The following is a 24,138-nucleotide window of genomic DNA, read 5'->3' as shown; positions in this document are numbered from 1 at the left end:
CTACCTCATTTTCTTATTTCCTTGCTTAGATCATGTTACTAGAACGTACAAAAATATTATTAAAGAAATTTGGACTGTACTACTTTAGTGTGCTAGTGCCTATGTTTAAAAAAAAAAAAAAAGAATGTTCCTCAGTTAGAAAGTTCAGAGCATGGAGTAAGCCAGTACATGAGAAAAAGGACTATGCCTTTCTGTTTGATGCATTAGCTTATTAAAGAGGGAGAGATTATTCAAGTGATGTGAAAGTAAATTAGTATTTAAGTATGTTACAGTATTGAAGGCCATTTCCATGCAACCAGTACAATGGCATATCTTAGTTTCCAGAGACATGTTCACTCTTAAATTAATGCAATACACTTTCCATTGTTCATGTTCCTAATTCAATTCTGAATTCTTAATGATGCTTAGGATTAGATTTCATGCAATCTACCCATCCAAACCAGTTTCATCTTCTAGGTAATTAAATCTACCCCTTCTGATTACCAGTTCTAATTGAAGAAATGCAAATCACTATAGATGTATAGTGTGACTGCCTTACTACTGCTCAAACCAACCACAGTAAAATTACTGAGAGTTTAGCTGTTATTTTCAGCAAACAGTGAATAGCCAACCATTTTTTCCAGACCATCCAGCCTATAAACCTGACTGCACCACATATTTTGTAATCAAAAGAATTTCCACCTGAAAGTAACATTGTTTCTCTGCCGCCTCTGGCACCACATCCAATCTCATTCTTATGCATGGAATGCACATGTTTTTGTCCTAATAAAGAAATCATTTCCAAATGTAGACACTTCATTGGAGACCACACTGCTAGCTGACAAGCTTAATTGGATAAGATGTTTCACTGTGCCTGTCAGCAGTCACTAAAGCATCAAGAAAATGAAACACTGCAGACTTTGTTACTGACCCCAAAATTTAAACAAACACATTTTAAATACTGGTGATTAGCAAAAACACATTTTTCTATAATCAGTAAATAGGCAAAACAGATAGACTATTGGGATAGGTCTAATTGCTTCATCAGTGTTTTCTGTATCAAGACTGCTCTGTTTTAACCCTCAAAACACTTATTGATTCATGTAGCTAATAGATAATAGTGTATTAACTGAGATTGTAATTGCTCACATTACACATATTTTCATATCCATAAGGATTTACATAGAACATTTCCAAAGGCATTCTGACAAGGTGGCGTTTGACACTGTTCGATTTGCAGTTGTAACTAAGGTAGTCAGTTTCGTTTTGAGCCTGTGGAAACATTCGTCTTGGGTAACATTTGGCCTTTGACTTTTGGATGAGTGTTGGGCATAAGTATCTTAATGCTTTGCATTTCCATAGTTGTTGGCTCATTATCTGTCTGAGTAGTAGCTACTAATTAACGGTAGTAGGAAACCTTAGACATTCTGCTTCAGAAACATGAGGAGACAATATCTATTGACATTCATGAAGTACACGATAATTCAGATATATTAAGCAGAACACAGAAAATTAAATTAAAAGAGTTTGATCTGATAGTAATGGGGACAATAGAGATGTGCATTTTTAAATTTGTCCTTGCAATTCAGATCAAATTCCTTAAATTCATATTTACAAGGTGAAATTTGATACGTGGGCATGACCTGCACCAAAAATTTAAGAATCTAAACTTATTCCGTACTTTTTCATTTTAGTTTTGTAAATCTCGAAAGGCTCACAAAGTCAGTTTAATATTCAGTGCAAGGAAACAAATCAAAGCCAAAAAAGCTGCCTTTCCTCTGTAAATTAATGGAGCCTTGGCATTAGGAGCAGTGTTTTCTGGGAACCACATGGAATTCTGGGAAATGTAGTTTGGGAAGGGAGGAGATCTATTCCAGAGAATTGAAAAGGCTCTGCCCTAAACTAAATTTCCCAGATTGCATCAGTATCAGAATGCATTGATCAGGATAGTAAAGAGAGAGGTTGGTCCCTCCCTAAAAGCAGCCTGAGAGTTACAATAAATTGTTGAATATGCAAAGATGAGGATTGACAGTTCTTAGTAAGTAAATAAATCTTTGTGCTGGGAAGAAATCCCTAAATGGGTGGCCCTTGGGGATCCCCTCCAACTCAATAGGGCAAGCATATTAATTGGTTGGAGAGTGTGGATTGTGCCCTTCTGCCTGGAAGAAGGGGCTTGGTCTAGCTGATCCTTGATGGTGTATTTACTATGAGTCTTGTTCCTGGGTTATAAATGTCAGTTCTAAATTGGTTCTATCATAGAAATGTGAGTAATTTTTTTTATAAAACTGCAAAAACTTTGTCTTTGTGGGAGGGAAATCATGCTATAGCACATTTAACTATAGTATCTTGTTGCATCTCCACCAATTTAACGAAGTTTGTGCCACAAAAACAAGGTTCCTGGAGTAGAACAACTACTTTCACAGTAAGAACTACACAGTTAAATGGGATATAACACTTTCAAATCAGGAACAAATTTTATTTATTATTGAAAATGTTGTTTAGAAAAACTTTGGAATGCGTTCTACCATTGTAACAAGTTTCACCCCAGCAGCTATAAAAATAAGGGGGAAAGGAGCCCCTGAAGTTTCCAATTATAATAATTTAATTATGTACAATTAAAGTAATGAAATAGTAATGAAATTTCGTTACTTTCATTATAGTAAAAAAAATCACTAATGATACTTTAGAAACAAATGAAGCATTAGCAACCTTTTTTTGTTGATTGCACATCCTTAGTGGGCAGGGATATGACTCACTGTTGCAGGAGCTACAACAGAGAAGGACTATACAATTCATTGATACTGCTGAAACATGATATATACCATATATCTGAAGAGTTGGAGCAAAAAGATAGATCATTGCCAGAATCCTTAACTCATGAACTACGATCCTTCCCAAGGCTTATCACTCTATGAAGCTCTTGCCTTTGATGGTAAGTTGGAGCAGGGTTTCTTAAACTTTTCCACTCGTGATCTCTTTTGGCTCAATAAATGGGTATATAGATATATAAAATAGGTTTAAAAATCAAACATTTACTGAAAACAAATCAACATTTGCAAGGCTTGCTAAACAAGCTGTTTCTCCCTTTTATTTAGTACAGCTGAAGAATCATCTGCAGAGTTCACTGTTCAGATTTGTGACAATGTCTAAACAGCCATTAAGTTACTATGTGTTGTTGAAGGCTTTCATGGCTGGGATCACAGGGCGAAATATCAGGAGAGAATACTTCTGGAACATGGCCACACAGCCCGAAAGACATACAACAACCATTAAGTTACTCTTGCCCAATTTTTCAGGACCCCAACACTGAGCTAAAGAGACCTCATATGGGCTCAGGGCTCACAGTTTAAGCAGCAGTGAGTTAGGACTTCATCACATAGGGGTTCTTGATGTGGGGAATCCATAGGGTAGCAGAGCAAATTATGAGGCAGCAGGGTGAATCCATTCCCTAGTGCTCTGCATCACCCACTTGCCCATCACACACCCGAAGATATACATTTCCGGCTTGCTCCCATGCTGTCCCCAGTATTTTCAATCTGAACATGGGTTTCCTGTCCTAGAACAGTTTGCCGACACAGCCGGCATGGAGCCCTGTCAGAAGTAGCTGTGTGTCACAGAGGTGGGCTCCATGTTTGCTGTGAACTGTTCTAGGACAGGAAAATTTGGCAATGTCATGAGGTCCTTAGAGCAAGTGAGAATTCATTCTACCTCCAGACTTACTGAGATTTCAGCGTAAAAACCTGAAATCTAGGAATAATCCCTTGAAATGTCACAGACAGTAGCTTATAGCGATGTCATAAAGCATCAGTCACTGAGTATGACATTTAAATAATAAACCCTATCCACCAAATGTATCAAATGAGGAACACGTACACTTTTCAAGATAGTGCTTTCATTCTGAAATTCTTCAGTTTCGCATTGAAGACTGAAGAAGAGAGGCCAGGCCCTATGAAAGGGGAATCCAACACATTGCTGCTGATGTTGTTTGCAACTCTTTTTACCTATTCCCTGCACACCACAGAAAACCAGTCCTTCCTGCCAAATGCCTGAGACTACCATTTTGTTTTCTAGCTAATATTTCCATATAGTATGGAAGCACTAAATGGTTGGAGTTGGCTGTATGGCCATGTTCCAGAAGTATTCTCTCCTGACGTTTCGCCCACATCTATGGCAGGCATCCTCAGAGGTTGTGAGGTTGTGATTGCCTCACAGCCTCTGAGGATGCCTGCCATAGATGTGGGTGAAATGTCAGGAGAGAATACTTCTGGAACATGACCATACAACCCGGAATACATACAACAATCCTGTGATCCTGGCCATGAAAACCTTCAACAACACACTAAATTGTTGTTTTTTTATTTTAAATATATATCTGGGAAAAAGTAAAATTCACAGATCCGTCCACCTCTACAGTATGTGCTATCCATATGCAAGATCCCAGACTTTTAAAAGATGTCATTCACCCATCTTGCAATTTGCAAATTTTCCTTCAAAATAATCTGAGAAAATTTGGTTTCAAGTGCTATTACTATATGAATTATTTCCCACATTTTTTTTAAAAAAAAGTATCTTCCCTTCTTTACATTCTGAATGTGAAAAGAAAAATAAGACCTTTTTCACAGTAATTTTTCAGAAGGCAGTGAAATATAGCTTTATCTTTTCCATTCAGAATGAACAATAGTGAGCTGAAGAGGCTAACTGCCTCAATGAGAAACAAATGTATACAGCCATATAGAAAACATTTTGCAATTATCGGGTGCTTTGCTTGTTGTCTTCTTTTTAATTAATGGGAATAAGATAATTGTAAAATCTAGGGACAGCCACTTTTCTTGGAAAATACACAGAATGTTAAATCAAGTCCTTTAGGCTGTATTTCTCACCAATGAGCCAGATGGAAATAGAACTGCATCTGCCCCCATTCCCCAGCTCTCTTTGCTCTATTGCAATTACGTGAGCCGGCTGATATCATTTCTTTTCTGTTTCTCATTATGGCTTTGCATAGCAGCATGCAAATGAACATGGCTGTTTATATGCACGCACATGTTTATGCAATTTCTGGATGCCTTTAGCTTTCAGCCCAGAATGATTGTCTCTTATCAGTAAAGCATGGCACCTAACACATGGAGGAGATTGTCAAGTTCATATTAAGCTACACATACTGGCAGAATATTTATAAGCTCCCCGACCCAAGCAGAAGACTAAAACAAATTACACACCTAACAACTCTATTGCATCAGCACTGGCTGCATCAGATGCCAGCGTTTCCTCACCTTTCTCTCAACTCCACACATTAAAATAGAACAGAACAAACAGTGCATACATCTTGATTTAAAGCAGCACAGTAATCCTACTAGCCAAGACCTCAGTATTATAAGAATTAGAAATGGAAATGATGGGAGAAAAACAGTCAAAGCAAGCAAACAGAGATTCTTAAAAATCACTTGCTATATAAAATTTCCAAAGATTTGGGAATTCTGAATTACATCAACATATCAATGGAGTAATTTAGTCCCTCTTTTCCAGATCTTGTTCAGATAACTGCACATATTCAGCTTCCATCATCCACAGTCAGAATTATGGAATATGTGAAGAATGACAGTTGCCCATCCCTGTAATAAGTATATGCTGAGATCTGCATGACAACATGGCAAAAAGTACAATTCAGCTTTTAAAACCTAATGGTTATGAGCCATGCTTTGAGGAGCAGAGGAATTATGATATTTGAGCTAGGATATAATAACAACAGTAAAACTCTCTTGGAAATCCATGTTTCTTAATTGCAGGAATGTAATGTCTAGCACCCAGTTACCGCTGTAGCATTACTGTTACAAGCCAAGGCACTATTAAAATGCTTAAACATGTCTGAAAGCATTGGCAACTTCTTTCCTAGCACCTCAGGCAAAACACGGTTAACCGGCAACTGAACATATCTCAAGAAGCATTTCCTGCCCCAAGGCTTGGGCCGCTGTCATTCTGAATGTGGCATTATCATGTATGGGAGAGATAGTGCATGCCAGCTCCAAAATAGTCTTGCTGAATAAAGGCAAATACAAATCTGTTACTAGAGCCATATAAACAGCACGGCTGTCAAAAGCTTCTGCTTTGAAAATGTAAGGAAACAGATTGTAACTACAAAGGACCACTCTCAGAAGGGGCAGCGGCTGTAATGGTGCATGGGTTTCTGCATATAAGCAACCAAGAAAATGGGAATTCTCTGTTTAATTTTTAAGAAAAAGCTTTAAAAATGATATTTACATAAGAGGATATTGGGAGGTAGGCTTGTGCATGGATTTGGATATCTTTGAGGGGACAATTTATATGTCATTTATATATCTGTTTCATGGGGCTTCAATGGAACTATATATGAACTGCAGAGATAAGCTGCAGTAGTGCCCTTATTCTTGTCCACTGGTTGACTCTCCACAGTGAGTGTCCACAGAGGCAATTTACACACATCCAATATTTGTATTGCATACTGTGCCCTCCCTGTGCCACGTTCACATTACAGTTTTTCATTACATAATGCACCATTGGTTGGAGCCAACCTTCAGAAATTGGGTTACAAAGTGAAGTCCACAACATGCGAGTGTGGAGAAGAGCAAACCACAAACCACCTATACAATGCAGTCTAAATCCTGCCACATGCACAATGGAGGACCTTCTTATAGCAACACCAGAGGCACTCCAAGTGGCCAGCTACTGGTTAAAGGACATTTAGTATAATGCCAAGTTTTTAACTTTGTTTGTGTTTTTAAATACATTACAACTTGGTATCGCTTCTGACATGATAAATAAACTGGACAGAACTTTCCAGCTTTGTATAACTTTCTGTTCAAAGGGGCCTAAGGTGCTGGCATCTGTCAACACAACTTAAGCAGGTCTGTGCAAAATATTTTATCAAGTACCTCCTGCTTGTGAGAGTTGTCATTTGGTGATGCACCAACACTCTTTGGCAAAGAAGGCTAAAGATTTTGCAAAACTTAGTCCCATGATTCCATAGCATTGAGCTATGGCAGTCAAAATTGTGTCAATTTCCATTAATTCTATGGTGTAAGGTAAAAGTAAAGGCTTCCCCTTGACATTAAGTCTAGTCGAGTCTGACTCTGGGAGGAGGTACTCATCTCAGTTTCTAAGCTGAAGAGTTGGCATTGTCCACAGACATCTCCTAGGTCATGTGGCTGGCATGACTGCATGGAGCATTGTTACCTTCTTGCTGGAGTGATACCTGTTGATCCACACATATTTACATGTTTTCAAGCTGCTAGATTGGCAGAAGCTGGGGCTAACAACGGGAGCTCACCCTGCTCTGCAAATTCGAACTGCTGACCTTTTGGTCAGCAAGTTCTGCAGCTCAGCAGTTTAACCCGCTATGCCACCACGGCCCCGCATACAGTGTAGATGTACCCAATGTCTGCTTAGTGAGAAGGGAGCTTCCCTGTCAGCCTAAAACTGTGACAAAAATCTGGAAAGAGAAGCTGTAAAAAGATTCTTATACATGCATACATTGCTTATAAGGATAATATAAATATTCAATCAATAATAACTTTCATGACCTTCCCTTGAGACCCAAGGGGTCCCAAGTAGATCTGTCTGATATATTTTTCTACTTTTGAAGCCACTTATTTGCTTCCTTTGAAAGTTCCTTCAATGCTTTTCCTGGCAGGATCCTCAAAAATATTTTCAAATTTTGCCTCAGGTCAAGTTTTCATGCAACTATAATTGTAAACCCTTTCTACTGGGAGCTGTGGTTAAGCCATCTGCAGTCCACTATGGGTTGCAGAGCATGTCTTTTAAGAGCAGCTGTTTAATCCACAGTAAGTAATCATAATGAGCTTTTGGCTCATGTTTCCTGTTTGGCTAAAAGGACATTTCAAAAAAGCAATCAGGTTTAAACGTGTCTCCCATTGGGCACTACTGTTAGAAGTCCAGTTATAACATCATTTGAAAGCCCCATGAATCTTATCATTAAATGATAAACTGAACAAATTACCCTATCAAAGAACTGGAAGAAAAAAAGAAAGGAAAATGCAAATAGTCATGGCCTTAGGGCCAAATGCTGGAAATTAATAAAGAGTGTTACACTCAAGCTGGATGCCAACATCATATTTTAAAACCACTCCAGTTATTAAGTAAAGTCCTGATCCCAAAGATTGTTCTCAACTCTCCTAAGTTTTCCTAAGGTCCATTCCTGATCCCTTTCACAACACACAAGTACAGCCTTGGGATTTTGCTTGCAGTGTCATAGCTCTACATCTTATGGAATCCTCGGGATGTCAGTTTTGTGAGGCTGAGAATCCTAAATAACTCCCCCTAAGCAACAAATCTCTCAAAAGATGAAACCATGACAAGTGAAATCATGGTGTTATAACTGCATAGAGAGAAAGAACTCCTTGGAATTAAAGGAACTAGATTCATAGTTGATCATTCCACATTCTTTTCAGTCTTACCTTCCAGCACTCCCTTCCACCCAAAGTATTAATTCATCTCTCACTGATGCTACGTTAAGAATTCTTTCAATACTTTCTTCAATTAACAAGCTGGAGTATTGAGCTATTAACCTGCCCATGGGCAGTTAAGGAAGAATTACAGGAATAACATTTTGACTTAAGAACATTTCACAGAAAGGAAGGTACTCTTTTTATTGGCTTTTATTAAATTAATCAACTTTAACTCAGCTAATTGAGAAACTAATGTAGAAATCTTCCTGATACCTACATGTGCATACACTTACGCACATACATATTTACTGTGTGCTTGGTAATATAGTAACAGTATTTAGAATATATTAAAACAATACAAGGACGATTTTAGTATTTTTGTTAGTAGATTAACCAAATCAGATCGAGAACATCTTGAAATTAATGTTAGCTTCCTTAGTCAGCCAAGAAATATAATAAACTATTAAAAGGGCTATATGTGTGTGTGTGTGTGTGTGTGTGTGTGTGTGTGTGTAGGTTTCCCCTGACGTTAAGTCCAGTCGTGACTAACTCTGGGGGTTGGTGCTCATCTCCATTTCTAAGCCGAAGAGCCAGCGTTGTCCGTAGACATCTCCAAGGTCATGTGGCCAGTGTGACTGCATGGAGCGCCATTACCTTCCCGCCGGAGCGGTACCTATTGATCTACTCACATTTGCATGTTTTCGAACTGCTAGGTTGGCAGGAGCAGGGGCTAACAGCGGGCGCTCATTCCGCTCCCGGGATTTGAACCTGGCACCTTTTGGTCGGCAAGTTCAGCAGCTCAGCGCTTTAACACACTCTGCCACGAGGGGCCCCATACATACACACACACACACACACACACACACACACACACATACATACATATACAATAGCACATTATATTCATGGGGAGATTTAAACCCATTGAATTCATAGAGAGTGATTTTTGAAATTCATAGGACTATACAGAATTTGTGAGTATTCATTTTTGTTCATCCACATGTAAAGTCATTATAAATACTGGAATCAATGAATATATTAATAATTGCATGATTATTCAACTTGAGTCATTTTGATTTTATCCAAATAAGCTTGCAAATCTGGCCCAAACTTGATAAGAATTTGTGAGCATTATATTCACTTGGTTACATTTATATGTTTATCAATCTTGTCCATTTTTTCTTTAGTCTGTTATATGTAATGGTCTTTCCCTCCTGACTTCTACCATGCATAGTATAGAGCTAAAGACAGAGACTGGTGTAATGGGTGTCTATATCACAAATATATTCATTGCTCCCTGAAGCAGTGGTGTGCATTAGGTTTGTGTGCCTTCAACCTACTTGGTTTCTTATGGTGACTACATGATTTTCTAGGGGTTTCTTAGGCAAGAGGTGGTTTTGGTAGTATATTCTTCTGAAATATAGCCCATAACACCTTGTAACTCATTGGTGGTTGCCCACCCAAGTGCTATCCAAAGTTGATCTGTTTTGTGCAATGGTTTGAACACGGGACTACAAGTCTGGAAGATTGAAATTTCACTTAACCTTGTAAACCTTGGAAAAGTCACACTTCCTCTACTTCAAAGGAAGACAAACACAAACACACACCGCCTCCGGGAACAAATCTTGCCATGAAAACTTTTGGTTGTTTCCTCTTAGGGTCATCATAACTCAAAAAATGAATTAAAGTCTGAAGTGGATGCATCTATCTTATTAATTCAGTTTAAGACTTAGAAAGCTCCTGTTTTCTAATTGCTGATATAGCTGAAGTATCAGTGGTCATTGAACTAACTTTTTAGTCATTACACCGTCATTTATTCTTTCATTTTGATCTCATCATTGTAATTCTCTCATGGCCAATTAAGATCGATCAGTTGCAACCTTCTGCTTGTAAGAAATAATCCAGTCCCCCCCCCCCTTTTTATTTGATTATTGATGCTTGACACGTCAGCAAACTTGCTACATGTTAAATTAATCAAGTTTGTACTATCTTGATTTATAACGTTTTGGAAAAGAAGACTTGGAAAAAAAGCACAGAACCTAGGAAGTAGGAAGCTTCCGTATAATGGCATTTTCAAACCTCCCCACAGACAAAAAAACCCAAAAAAACCCCAACCAAGAATCCTATATTCATATGGACACAGCACACACATCAATAATGTAGTTCTTGACCTGCACTATGCATGGTTCTGATCCCAACCACTCACCCCCAGAATAATGTGAGCTGGTCACTTTGGGTATGAATAAAATTTTTCCCTACCCTACAATGGTGGACTTTGACAGTTGGCTTGAGGTGGTGTCTTTAAATCAAGGGTACTCAAACTTTTAAAGCACAGGGCTGGTTCACGGTCCCTCAGACTACTGGAGGGCCAGACTATAGTTTGAAAAAATAATGAATAAATTCTTATGCACACTGCACATATCTTATTTGTAATGCAAGAAACAAACAAACAAAGAACCATGGGAGAACAATACAATATTTAAAATAAAGAACAATGTCAACCAACATAATGTTACCAGTATTTCAATGGGAAATGTGGGCCTGCTTTGGGCTGATGAGATATTAGTCAAGTGAATTAGGATTGTTATTGTTGTCTGCAAGTTGCTTCAGATTTAGGGAGACCCTAAGTCTAATGTTTAGACCAGGGACTGGTTAAATGACACTGAAGATCCGGCCCATGGATCTAGTTTGGAGATCCCTGTTTTAAATAGATGGCTACTTCACCGGCAGTGGGGATGGGAGAGAGAGGTAAGAATTATGATGAACATATTGGCCCACATTTGGTGAAGTGTGTGTGTGTATCGGGGGGAGGTGGGATGGGGAAGGAGGCCATCCTTGGGGCTAGCCTGACAGCTTTGTGATTAGAAAGAGGGTCCTTAGTCTGTTTTCCAACAAATGACTAGATGAGGAACAGCCCAGCTATATGATTACCTTAGGAGTTCAGGTTAGGGCTCTCCCCACACTTCCACATTGATCATAGTTAAACAGATTCTAGGTTAAATAAAGTGGCTCATTTTCCAACCCAATTATTTTTTGTCTAGTTTTGTTATTCCATGGCTGGTAACAATAGACACAGAGGTTGGCAAATTTTTTTCCAGAAACAGTATATGGAATAAAACTAAGAAAAATGCATGCATCACAATAGGGAAGCCCAAATCCCCAGATCAGAATATCAATTAATTAATTTATTATTTATTTATTTGCTACATTTATATGCCACCCTTCTCACCCCGAAGGGGAGTCAGAGTGGCTTACAAATTAAATTTACATACAATATTATATTATATTATAAATTTACATACAATATTATATTATTATATTGTATTATATTATTAAGGAGCGCCTGTGGCGAAGTGTGTTAAAGCACTGAGCTGGAGACCGAAAGGTCCCAGGTTCAAACCCTGGGAGCGGCATGAGTGGCCGCTGTTAGCTCCAGCTCCTGCCAACCTAGCAGTTTGAAAACATGCCAATGTGAGTAGATCAATAGGTACCGCTCCGGCGGGAAGGTAACAGCACTCCATGCAGTCATGCCAGCCACATGACCTTGGAGGTGTCTACGGACAATGCTGGCTCTTCGACTTAGAAATGGAGATGAGCACCAACCCCCAGAGTCAGACATGACTGGACTTAACGTCAGGGGAAAACCTTTACCTTTACCTTACTATATTAATATATTGTAATATTATTAGTAATATTATATGTAAAATATAATATATAATTAATATTCTTATATTGTATTACAGTAGAGTCTCACTTATCCAACACTCGCTTATCCAACGTTCTGGATTATCCAATGCATTTTTGTAGTCAATGTTTTCAATATATCGTGATATTTTGGTGCTAAATTCGTAAATACAGTAATTACTACATAGCATTACTGTGTATTGAACTACTTTTTCTGTCAAATTTGTTGTATAACATGATGTTTTGGTGCTTAATTTGTAAAATCATAACCTAATTTGATGTTTAATAGGCTTTTCCTTAATCTCTCCTTATTATCCAACATATTCACTTATCCAACATTCTGCTGGCCTGTTTACGTTGGATAAGTGAGAGTCTACTGTATTAGTATTATAACGTATTACAATTAAGGCCAGCTTGTAGTGTAAGTCCTTTAAGTTTTGCAGTCCATAAAGAGGTATAAACAGGACACCTGACTAGTGGTTTCAAATGCAGTCACATATCTCCTTTTGAACTATTAGTGTACTGTACATTACTTCTTAAATATTTTTGAAATGCAAAACTGGAGATAGGTCATTGTGGAAGAAAGGCATGATTTTGATAATATCTTGTAGAATTCAGATGAATAAGAAATCTCAGTGAACATGTTTATAAATATATGGCCCCTCCCTGAGGGATAACAGTACAATGGGTAACCATTGGCTGCTAGTTATTAAAAGGTGATAACTGATAATTTTATTTTTATGGACCAGATTGCAATAAGTACAGTATTTTAGGGTGTGAGCAGTTCACACATTTTCAAATATCGCCATTCTTTCTTCTTCATTAATTAGATACTGCTACTGTCAAAATCTCTGTGTTTCATTTTATTATGTTTCTCAGAAATCTACAAGTAGTTTTATGCCATCTGTATCAGGATGTAAGACTTTGTTGTCCCATCCCCCAGGCCGGACCAGAAAGATCTACAATTTGCCCATTCAGTGTACTACACAATTTTCCAAAATGTAGATGCTACAAATGTACACATGAAATTTTATGCATATTTAGTTTGCTGAAATACATAAATAGTCTCAGAAATATGTATGTATCCAAGGCAAGATAAATTTTCTTTCAATGCCAGTCTCAAGAAACACAAAACAGATAGGGAAATGTGAAACTACCGATTTCTTTGCTATTCCTAGTTCCCTGCCCCCGGATTGCCTGATCACAATAATGTCCTGCCTATACAATAGAAAACCTGAGAAGAATCTATGAAAAACCACACAGTCAAGCACTACAAAAGCGTTGTATTACAGCCTCTTCAGTATTTAACATTCTCTGCTGTAGGCTAGGTCAGCTGGTTCAGACTCTGAATGGGATATGTAAAACATTATGTAACACAGTAAAAGCTTTACCATTTTATATATGTTTATCTTGATAAACACCTCTGTGTTTCACAAAGCCTTTGTTGGAACAATTTTGTAGAACAGTTCAAACATCAGTACTTCTGAATCTGGGCTAAGAAGTCAAAGCAGTTCAATAGATACTCATGTCAAAATGTATCATATGCTTGCTACCACTTGAAGGCAATGGGGATACAACCTCATGTCAACAATATGCATCCTTTTTATTTAATTCAATAGCAGAGTATTTTGTTTGTTAAATGGAATATTCTTTATTATGGCATTACCACAAAGAGGGAAAATCCAACAACAACAATTTGTCTGGACTATGAAATGTGCCTCAGACAAAGGGCTCCTAGCAGTACCAATCAAAAGGCATTGTATAATCATTCAGTCTTTTATCCTTTAACTTTTTTGTGTGTGTGATAAATAAAAAATTGGAAGCAGCAGTGGGAAAACATGAGGAGACTCAAACAGAAGATGGTATCATCTGGACTCTGTTTAAAATTCTGTGGATGCGGAAAAGATACCTATATTGGATGTAACTCTAGTTGGAAACCTACATCATTACAGGGTCCATTCACATCATTCTCTTCCTTTTTTGCTTCCCTCCTTACTTTCTGAGCTTTCACAAACTGTTCAGTAGTTTCCTAACATACAGAAAATTGTGACATTCTTTTGTAATAAAGCCCCAACATACAATATCTTTTCTGACTTTCCAATTCTAGCCTACGGATATGAAGGACTGAATCATATTCTCTATCACTGAACTATTCAAACACTATACAAAGGTAAAAGTAAAGGTAAAGGTTTCCCCTGATGTTAAGTCCAGTCATGTCTGACTCTGGGGGTTGGTGCTCATCTGCATTTCTAAGCCGAAGAGCCAGCGTTGTCCGTAGACACCTCCAAGGTCATGTGTCCAACATGACTGCATGGAGCGCCATTACCTTCCCGCCCGAGCGGTACCTATTGATCTACTCACATTTGCATGTTTTCGAACTGCTAGGTTGGCAGAAGCTGGAGCTAACAGCGGGCGCTCACTCTGCTCCCGGGATTTGAACCTTTTGGTCTGCAAGTTCAGCAGCTCAGTGCTTTAACACACTTCGCCACCGGGTAATAAGGTAATCTTATTTATATCCTATTTGTATCTAGATGCATCTCCAGCTACTGTTGGTGGAAGAAAAATGCTAGCCTGATCTTATATTGCAATGATTGGCCTATTAATGCTATTCCCAGTTACAGTTATGAATATGATTTTCATACATAATTATTAACCATACAGCAAGTGATTCAGTGGGTCTATTCTAAGTGGGATTGCTGCTGCTGCTGCTTCTTCTTCTTCTTCTTCTTCTTCTTCTTCTTCTTCTTCTTCTTCTTCTTCGGCTCTCCACAAGGAGACACAAGGCAGCTAGACTTCAGTCCTTTATGTTTTTCATGATTAGTAGAGTTGTGCATTCAGAGTAAACCTTGCTCTGTTTCATGTCCTGACTTTCATTGGGGGCCCCCATCCATTTTTGGGACCCTCCCAAAATCCAGAAAATGGGAGGATGTTTTTGGTTTTGGGCCCTGAAAATTGGACCATTGGCTCCCCTTCCCCGCATGCAGGCTTCTGTTCTTTTTACCTGGCACCTGCTTTTGTGGCAGGGCATGCAGGCAGGTTTGGAACTCGGCTGCAGGCATGCCACGCCACACACACACTCTCTTTCCAAGCCAAGCAAGCTTTCATGTTGAGAAATTTTTTGGGTGGGGAGGGGGCTTCCCGTTTCATACTCCCAAAGAAACAGAAGACATGAAAGAAATGGTAGAAACTGTAGGGACAAATTCCACGCACTACTCTAATGATTAGCATTCAACGTTTATATCTTCTCTATTGCTGGCTTATAGCCGCCCTAAGTCCTTTTGGGGAGAGTGAGATATAAATAAAGATGATGATGATGATGGTGATGATTAAAGCTTTGTATAAGCATCCATTGAAAGCCAGTGAGTTGCAATAGTTCAAATGTTTGACTTTAGGAAACTAGTTTTTGAATCTTCACTAAGCCATGGGAGCCCACTGGGTGTTCTTGGATAAAACATACATCATCCTCAGAAGAAGGCAATAGCAACATCCTCTAAACAAATCTTGCAAGGAAAAGCTCATGATAAATTCACCTTAGGGTCACCATAAGTTACTTAAAGTTACACAACAACAGTGGACATCCACCTATAATTTACTGCCTGATTGACTACAGCTTCAATCTACATGATAACTCGCAAACAATGAAGATGTGATTTTGACAGAATTGTTTCAAATACATTTAGAACATCCTACTGTGAACTATTCCATTCTCCAAAGACACAATGGTCAAGAAAATCAACCAACAGGTTACTGACAAAGAGAAATTAAACTGCAGAAATAATGTCTACAACTAAATATTGCAAGGGAAATTGATGCAATGGTTTACTAATTTCAATCTCAAAGGAAGCAATAAATAGTTTTGCAGTGGAAAGTTACTTGGTGATCTTAGGCAAGACACTCACCCTCTCAGCCACAGAAGATGCAAAGAAAAAAATTACCAAACAACTTAAAGGCATACAACACAAATATGGAAAATGTTGAATGTAAGCTCTTTTATTCCACAGAAAAAAAAATCACATTGAGGTTTTTGTTTTTGCACCAAATTGATTTATTTCTTTATATGACATGGTATTTTCTATAAAAATTAATTCTACACAAAATATTTTTATTTTGCATAGAAAATACTCTTTCCTGTGCAGAAAATGTTGCCATTGTTTACTGATTGTTTACAAAACTGAATCTTTTTTCACACATGAAACAATGCTTTCTGTACACAACATCACATTTTCTACAAACATATAACTTGCACATTTTCACAGTCCTGAACTGTGGTGATTGTTATTCCCATGATTTTATTCATAAGGGTTTAGTGACCATCTTCATATTTTCAAATGCTCCTTTTTTTCCTTTCTTTTTTTTTTTTTACTGTGGAACAATACTGTTAATTTTGCCAGTAATTGCACTCATTTCTACAATACTCCATGCATTCTGAGCAGTAACAGGTGTCTTTATGTTGTTCCTTAGACTCAGTATGCTTTAGAATGCTTCACATTTAGAATAAAGGTTTGAGTACATCTTTAAACTTTTGATCCCAGCCCAAGCCTCCTGATAAAGACTTTGGATGGTGCCATGAGCTATGAGCTATCTTGGTATCAATGGCTACTTCTGAACTTTGTAAACAGAGATACACACACACATACAATAAACCCTCCATATTCATTTAGGTTAGGGATACAGAACCCCTTTGAAAGTGAAAAAAAGAAAAATTGTATTTTTTAAAAAAACAAAACAAAAAAAAACAGATAATGCCTCTCTAGGAATTTCAAGGTCTTCCAGCATGATGCTATGATTGACATCTGCTGGAAAATGATCACTGAAATTAATACTGGAAAATTTAGAGATTCTAAATCAAGAGCACAGCTGTATTTTTTTCTTTTTATATTTTTTCTCATGTTTTTTTCCTTTTTTTTCTTCCCCCCCCTCTCCATCCCCCATCTTTTTCTCTCTCTCCTCGCTACTTCCTACTATCTCTTAAGTTATTATTTGTTCTCCCACTTTCAATGTACTATATTCACATGAAATAAATAAAAACTATTACTAAAAAAAGAAAATTTAGAGGTTCTTAAAGATGTTCTCACCTTGGAATCTCTAGGACTTCCAGCATGACTAGAGGACAATGGACTCACATTAGAAGAGAAAGAGATTCCTAAAAGGAACTTTTTAATTAAATCCATAAAGGTCAAAACCAGAAGTGTGGAATGCCAACTGCACTGATTTTGGCAACGGTCTCTTTACTCTTGGCATAAAAACAGAAACTGCATTATTAGTTAGTTATACATTTCATCCTTCTCAACACAGCCCTAACAAAATGAAAATGCAGGGGGAAAGATGGCATAAACATATAACATGGACACACGAACATTTTCCCTTTTCTGTTACAAATTATCCTCAGAAGAACTTTAGCTGTTCTGGGTGGGACTGGGTATACGAATTTGTAGCTCCTCCTTGTTCCAACACACACAGTAGCTTAATCCAAATGATTTTGAGCAATGAAGCATAAAGCATGTGAAAGCCTCGTTAATGTGTCTTAAATTCCCTTCAAATCTGGGGGAAAGTTAAGAAACCTCTCCATGCCCTGCATGCTAACTATCCTCTAAAAATAAATAATGCACAGAGAAGAGCAGTAGTACGGGTTTTTGAAGACGGAGGACAAATATCTTGAGACTTCTTGTCTTTCTAAGTAACTGTCAGGAAAAAAGTTGCTTTGCTGAATGAAAAGTAGCAATAACCTGAGGGATTTATTTAGCCTTCATGCCATGTTAAGATATTTCATTTAGTTATGTAGAGTCCTGCCAAGCTGAGAGAGAGAGAGAGAGAGAGAGAGAGAGAGAGAGAGAAAGGGAGAGAGGGAGGGAGGGAGGGAGGGAGAGGGAGAGGCTTAATTATCTGCCCATGATTTCCCTGAGCATCTCTGAACTACACACTGGGATTTAGTCTGAAGAAGTAACGTGAAGCTTATCTTCCTGGGTTCGAGGCTGCAACACTATATAGTGAAACACAAAATGTATGTGAGGAGTGATTTATTTGCATACTGGGTCTAAAACAACTGTGCACTCAAAAATGTCACTAACATTGTTTTTGCTTTCAAAATTCTTCAGAAATTTTGGAATTCACCTAAGCATTTTGCTTTAGGCAACATTGGACAGTATTTCCAGTGTGAGACCAGATTAGGTGACAATCTCTAATTTCTCTTCTGGGCTGTAGGTGCTCTTGTCTTCCCAAATTAACAATACATGAGTTTGAAAGTGTAGACTTTAGATGTGTGATGGCGCAAGAGACAGAGGAATAATCCTACCCAAACATCTTTCATCTAGTGCATTCAATCCAGATCCACACACAAAAATGTATTCTTACTCATATCTAGGCATGCTGCTTGTGTCACAGACACAGCTAGTGAAAGCAGTACATAACATGGAAGGAAAATGTCTAATTCTCCTTCTATTCACACCTCAGCAAAGCATACCTGTCCCTCTTAGGCCCCTTTCACACAGCAGTATAAAATCCCACATTTCCTGATTTGAACTGGGTTATATGGCAGTGTGGACTCAGATAACACAGTTCAAAGCAGATATTTTGGATTATCTGTCTTGATATTCTAAGTTATATGGCTGTGTAGAAGGGCCCTAAGGTTCCTTCCACACAACTGTATAAAATCCACATTGAACTGGGTTATATGGCAGTGTGGATTCAGATAATCCAGTTCAGAGCAGATTTCATGGATTATTTCCCTTGATATTCTGGGCTATATGGCAGTGTGGAAGGACCCCATGTGACCTCCTTTTCTTCCCTACTTCCCAACTGCTGCGGCATTGCTCTTCCATTATCTTTACTCTCTCTCTCTGTGTTGGGGGATAATACTGAGAAATATTAAAGCAGAACAATCAACACCCCTGTATAAAGAAGCTGAGGGTGTATCTATTAATGTAGTTTGGCACCAGTTTAACTTCTGTGGCTGAATGCTATAGAATCATGGGAGTCGTAATTGTACACATTATTTAACCTTCACTGCCAAAGTGTGTTGGTGTCTCACCAAATTACAATTCCCGTGATTTCAAATCACTGAGCCATTGCAATTAAAGTGGTGTCAAACTGTATTAATTCCACAGTGAAGGTACATCCTGAGTTCACAAAGAGGCTATAAATTTTATGTTATATAGATAACTGAACAGTAAAGTTATATTTAGTAAGCCTGATGGAATCTTAAAGCAGAATTCAAATGGAAATATCAATGTGTGGATGTTGTTGATTTTTAAAAATGATAAAATTGAGCAGCTTTGGAAATGTATCATTAAGAACAATTCACAAATTTCCATTAATGCCATGTGCTAATGACTACACTATATTACTTAGAGTAAAAAAAATTACTTAGAGTAAGTTTGAAATGTTTCAGCACGATATATCTGAAAGTAAGGTAATTTTGTCTATAAATCACTTTCTGGGCTTGCTGAAAACCCCTTACTTATGTATAAATGTGTGTTGATTGAAGTTAGATTCTTACCTTTAATCTATAAATACTACATTGATGCTTTGTCTGGCACTGAGAATTCTATACAAACTTGTCTTGGGAAGAAAAAATGATCCTCAGTTCTGTCCTAAAGGCAATCGGACTTATTTGAATGCACATCTGTGAAATCTAAACTTCAGGCTCATCCCATTGTATTTAAAAGACACTTAGATGAGATCTACAAATTACTTTGTTTGTAAACCAAAAAAAAAGCCCTCCAGAGGATGAAGAGGAGTATAATGGGCCATAAGAGTGGCAAGTTTTACAATATTGTTAACAAAAGTTAATCCACTAATTGGCATTGTTGATGGTACTAGGTAAAAGTAAAGATTTCCCCTGACATTAAGTCTTATTGCACCCCAGCAAGGGTCCACCTTGCTCTCAACACACACCACTGAGGCAGACTTGATATAAACAGTTTATTGATAAAACAATAGCAAAAAGTAAGGCGAAAAGCAATAAGGAAATGCAATAATCCAAATGTAGATGCAGTAATCCAAAATAGAGTTCAATGTCCCAAAACAGCAAGTAAATCCTTAAAGGACAAGGCTTAAAACATCAAAGGTAAATCCAAAGTACAGGATATAAACAGGAGCATGAAAGCAAGAATACTTTCCCAAGAAACCATAGGCAACACTTGAACCAAGACTTCAGGCTTGAAAACAGGAACCATAGGCAACACTTGAATGAAGACAGGAACAAAGCAGGAGATCTTGCTCTGAAAGCAAAGTTGCTTGATCTGAAATGTGTCCCCACATTTCCACTTATTTACCCATTCTTACAAGATATAAAGGCATTCCTTTGACCTTGGGTTCCCAGACTTTTGGCAGCAATCCATAGCAAATGTCTAGGGAGTTTTGTTCTCAGACTAAGTCTTGTTTCTCTGTCTAATTGGACTTCCTCATTATCACTTTCAGAACCACCTGGCTGTTGTTGACTTTCTCTGCCCTCCTTCCGTTCTGAGACCTGGAAAGGTCACTCTGATATGAAGCCTCTGTTTGTTAGCTCACCTTGGCTGCCTGCCTGTGGCCTTCTCAGAATCTCTGGCTGCCTAAGATTTTCAGTTTCAGACTGTGCAAACCCAAATCCCCCTTCATCATCAGACTGAACCACAACAAGTCTAGACATGTCCGACTCTGGGATAGGGGGTGGGGTGTGTGTGCTCATCTCAATTTCTAAGCTGAAGAGTCGGTGTTGTCCATAGATGCCTCCAAGGTCATGTGGCTGGCATGACTGCATGGAGTGCCATTACTACTACTAATACTAATACTAATACTAATACTAATGGTACTACTCATTGCTAAAGATAGGAGGCAACACAAATGAACAAAAGCATTCCATATGCTTCTCAGTGTGAGCAGAAACAATCTGTATTATCATGTGATTTATCTGTCATTATATGGTATAACTTCATGCTTCCGATGCTTCCCTCCACCCCCAAATATTTGAGTGCATAAATATCTGTCCCTGCCACATGCTAAATGTGAACAAACAACATGCACGATTCAAGAAGAAAGCCACATTAATGTGGGAATTTTCAGACTGCAATGTGTTGTATATTGTCATATGCAAGGACCTTGAGAAATTTGATTCTCCCACCTGGTTTCTGAAATAGCAGTCTAGAAATAGAGTGCATGAGGCCTTGTAGTCATGTAAGTTGGTTTCATGTAAAGAAAAGTATGTCTTGGTGTCAGACATTTTTAAAAAGCTTTCTCTGTTTATAAGCTTTTACTTCAAAAACTCTCTTAGTCATGTATAAATGATTTATCTCATAGACCTTGATCCCAGAAACTAATTTTTTTTATTTCTAGCACATATTCTGATAAGCATATAGCAGGGACACTGTCATGACCTCCCCTTGGTAAGCCATGCCTCTCTCTGCCAGTCCTTTGTCAAACTTCCATTTGTCTTCTATTGTCATATTCATTGACTGTACAGTTAAGCATTGCAATTTATTTGTCATTTGTGACCAGTTAACCTTCTCCAACCAAGAACTGTGTTCAGTAGTTCAATATTTCGAAGAAAGAGAAGGGAAAAAAAACATGTAGCTTTCATAATATGGAATGAAATAGTTCCAGATGGCCACAAATGTTTTTGCTACCCATAGAGAGGGCAATAAATGACAAGAGGATGCTTTAATAATTAAATTGATGTATTGTTTTCCAACATAAAAAACAATCTCTAAGTGATTTAGAGCATGCATACATATACAATTATAAAAATAAAAGTATTTTAAACTTATAGAGAACCCATCACAAAGATATCCACAATAGAAAGAAATAGCATAAAATGATCTAAAAATAAATAATCAAATGCAATATTCCAAAAGCAAGAATTAGGAAAAAATGCAAATTATCCTCTAAAATTTTACTGGGAGTGATTTTAGTAGACACATTTGAAACGAGTGAAATACAAGCCTCATTGACAGAATAAATCTATTTTCATTGGAACATTTTTTCCGTGTCAGAAACGACTTGAGAAACTGCAAGTCACTTCTGGTTTGAGAGAATTGGCCGTCTGCAAGGGCGTTGCTCAGGGGATGCCCGGATGTTTAATGTAAACAAGGATGATGGTTTAATAGTATAAGAAGCATATGTGGAAATGATTTCAGTTCTTTAGCCAATTATTTATTTATTTATTTATTTATTACTTTAAATTTCTTAAGGACCACCAATGAGGTGATAATTACCCTGAGTCACTTTGAGTGAGAAGGGCGGGATAAAAATGTTGTAAATAAATAAAAAAATAATAAAAAAAATGACTAGAGGTCCTATTTTCTATAGCCCTTTTATTTAGATGTTATGGGTGTTATCTCCCCCCCCCCCCAATATCCTAAATACGAAAGAAAGTTGATCTCTTTTTAAAAAGAGAAGGAAAAGGAGGAAACATTATGGACATAAGTATTACCTGAAGTATAATTTCATCCCATCTGTTACGTACATTAAAAATGCTGCACCAATTGATTCCTTTTTAAATATAAAAAAGAGCACATCATTTCAGAGTTGTGTCCTTGCCTTATCAAAATTTCAAACATGATGTTCTTTTTTCTTATCTTGGGATCAAAATATCAAACAACCAGGACGACTGGTGGATAAGTGAATAAACTTTCCAGAGCTACTTACTCATGCAAAATACTGAGACCTTGAAAACCTATCAAGGTACTTGAGTGGGAGAGACTTTACTTTGTAACATGAAAAGTCTAATCCTGTTCAAAAGCACAGCATTCCTCATGCCTGTGCATTTATATAATTAATTCCGTTTCCTCTTTTCAATGATGTGCTTTACACAGTATCTTATGAACCTTTAAATATGTTTATGTGCATTTTAAAGTCATTGCTTTCTTTCCTTCTTAAATCCTTTGCCACAAAAAACTCAGACACCTGACGTTGGATGTCATTTTACGAAGTGTTTCCCGCAGTAAACCTATCTTCTTATAGTATCCTACCAGGTTTCAAGCTATGCATCACAGCTGAATAAGCAGCAACTATTAGGCATTGTTTGGTACGGTAGCAGAAGTATGTTATAATGTTTCTTTCTTTCTTTTTTGCTTTGCTTTGCTTTTGTGACTGCTTCCTGTCACTGAGTGAAGGGGCAAGAAAGGAAAGAAAGAGGTCACTCCTGACAAGCGAAGCTGAATCAGTGTTTCACATGTCAATGAAGCTTCAAAGAAGAGTGTTGAAGAGTTTTAAATGAAGAATAGGTAAAGGTAAAGGTTTTCCCCTGACATTAAGTCTAGTCATGTCTCTGGGGGCTAGTGCTCATCTCCATTGTTGTCCGTAGACACCTCCAAGGTCATGTGGCTGGTATAACTGCAAGGAGTGGCATTACCTTCCCACCTTAGTACCTATTAATCAACTCAGATTTGCATGTTTTACAACTGCTAGGTTAGCATAAGCTGGAGCTAACAGCAGGAGCTCACCCCACTCCCCAGATTCACACTGCTGACCTTTCTGTCAGCAAGTTCAGCAGCTCAGCGGTTTAACCTACTGCACCACTTGTGGCTCTAAGTGAAGAATAGGGAATAAATATTCTAGAAAATTGAAAAGGGAGAAGGAGAGGAAAGACAACAAAGGACACACCTACACTGACCACTTAAGATAGGGCTTAATTTCAAGCTTGATATCAAGGTAATAATAATAATAATAATAAAAGGTAAAGATAAAGATTTCCCCTGACGTTAAGTTCAGTCGTGACCGACTCTGGGGGTTGGTGCTCATCTCTATTTCTAAGCTGAAGAGCCGGCGTTGTCCGTAGACACCTCCAAGGTCATGTGGCTGGCATGACTGCATGGAGCGCCATTGCCTTCCTGCCAGAGCGGTACCTATTGATTTACTCACATTGGCTTGTTTTCGAACTGCTAGGTTGGCAGAAGCTGGAGCTAACAGTGGCCGCTCACGGCGCTCCGGGGTTTGAACCTGGGACCTTTCGGTCTGCAAGTTCAGCAGCTTAGTGCTTTAGCACACTTTGCCACTGGGGCTTCTAATAATAAATAAATAAATTATTATTAATAATAATAATAATAATAATAATAATAAT

General features: G+C 37.9%; 1 protein-coding gene across 15 annotated transcripts in view; it reads right to left on the bottom strand.

Moving 5' to 3' along the window:
• The window catches only part of pcdh7 (protocadherin 7), a 473,476-nt gene that overhangs the window by 13,433 nt on the left and 435,905 nt on the right, over positions 1–24,138 (bottom strand). The gene's annotated exons all lie outside the window — the stretch shown is intronic.

This window comes from Anolis carolinensis, chromosome 5 (assembly GCF_035594765.1).
Source record: "Anolis carolinensis isolate JA03-04 chromosome 5, rAnoCar3.1.pri, whole genome shotgun sequence".
In the NCBI taxonomy this organism is placed as follows: Eukaryota; Metazoa; Chordata; class Lepidosauria; order Squamata; family Dactyloidae; genus Anolis; species Anolis carolinensis.
The sequence above is the reverse complement of the archived record's forward strand: the minus strand, read 5'-3'. Positions and strand labels throughout refer to the sequence as shown.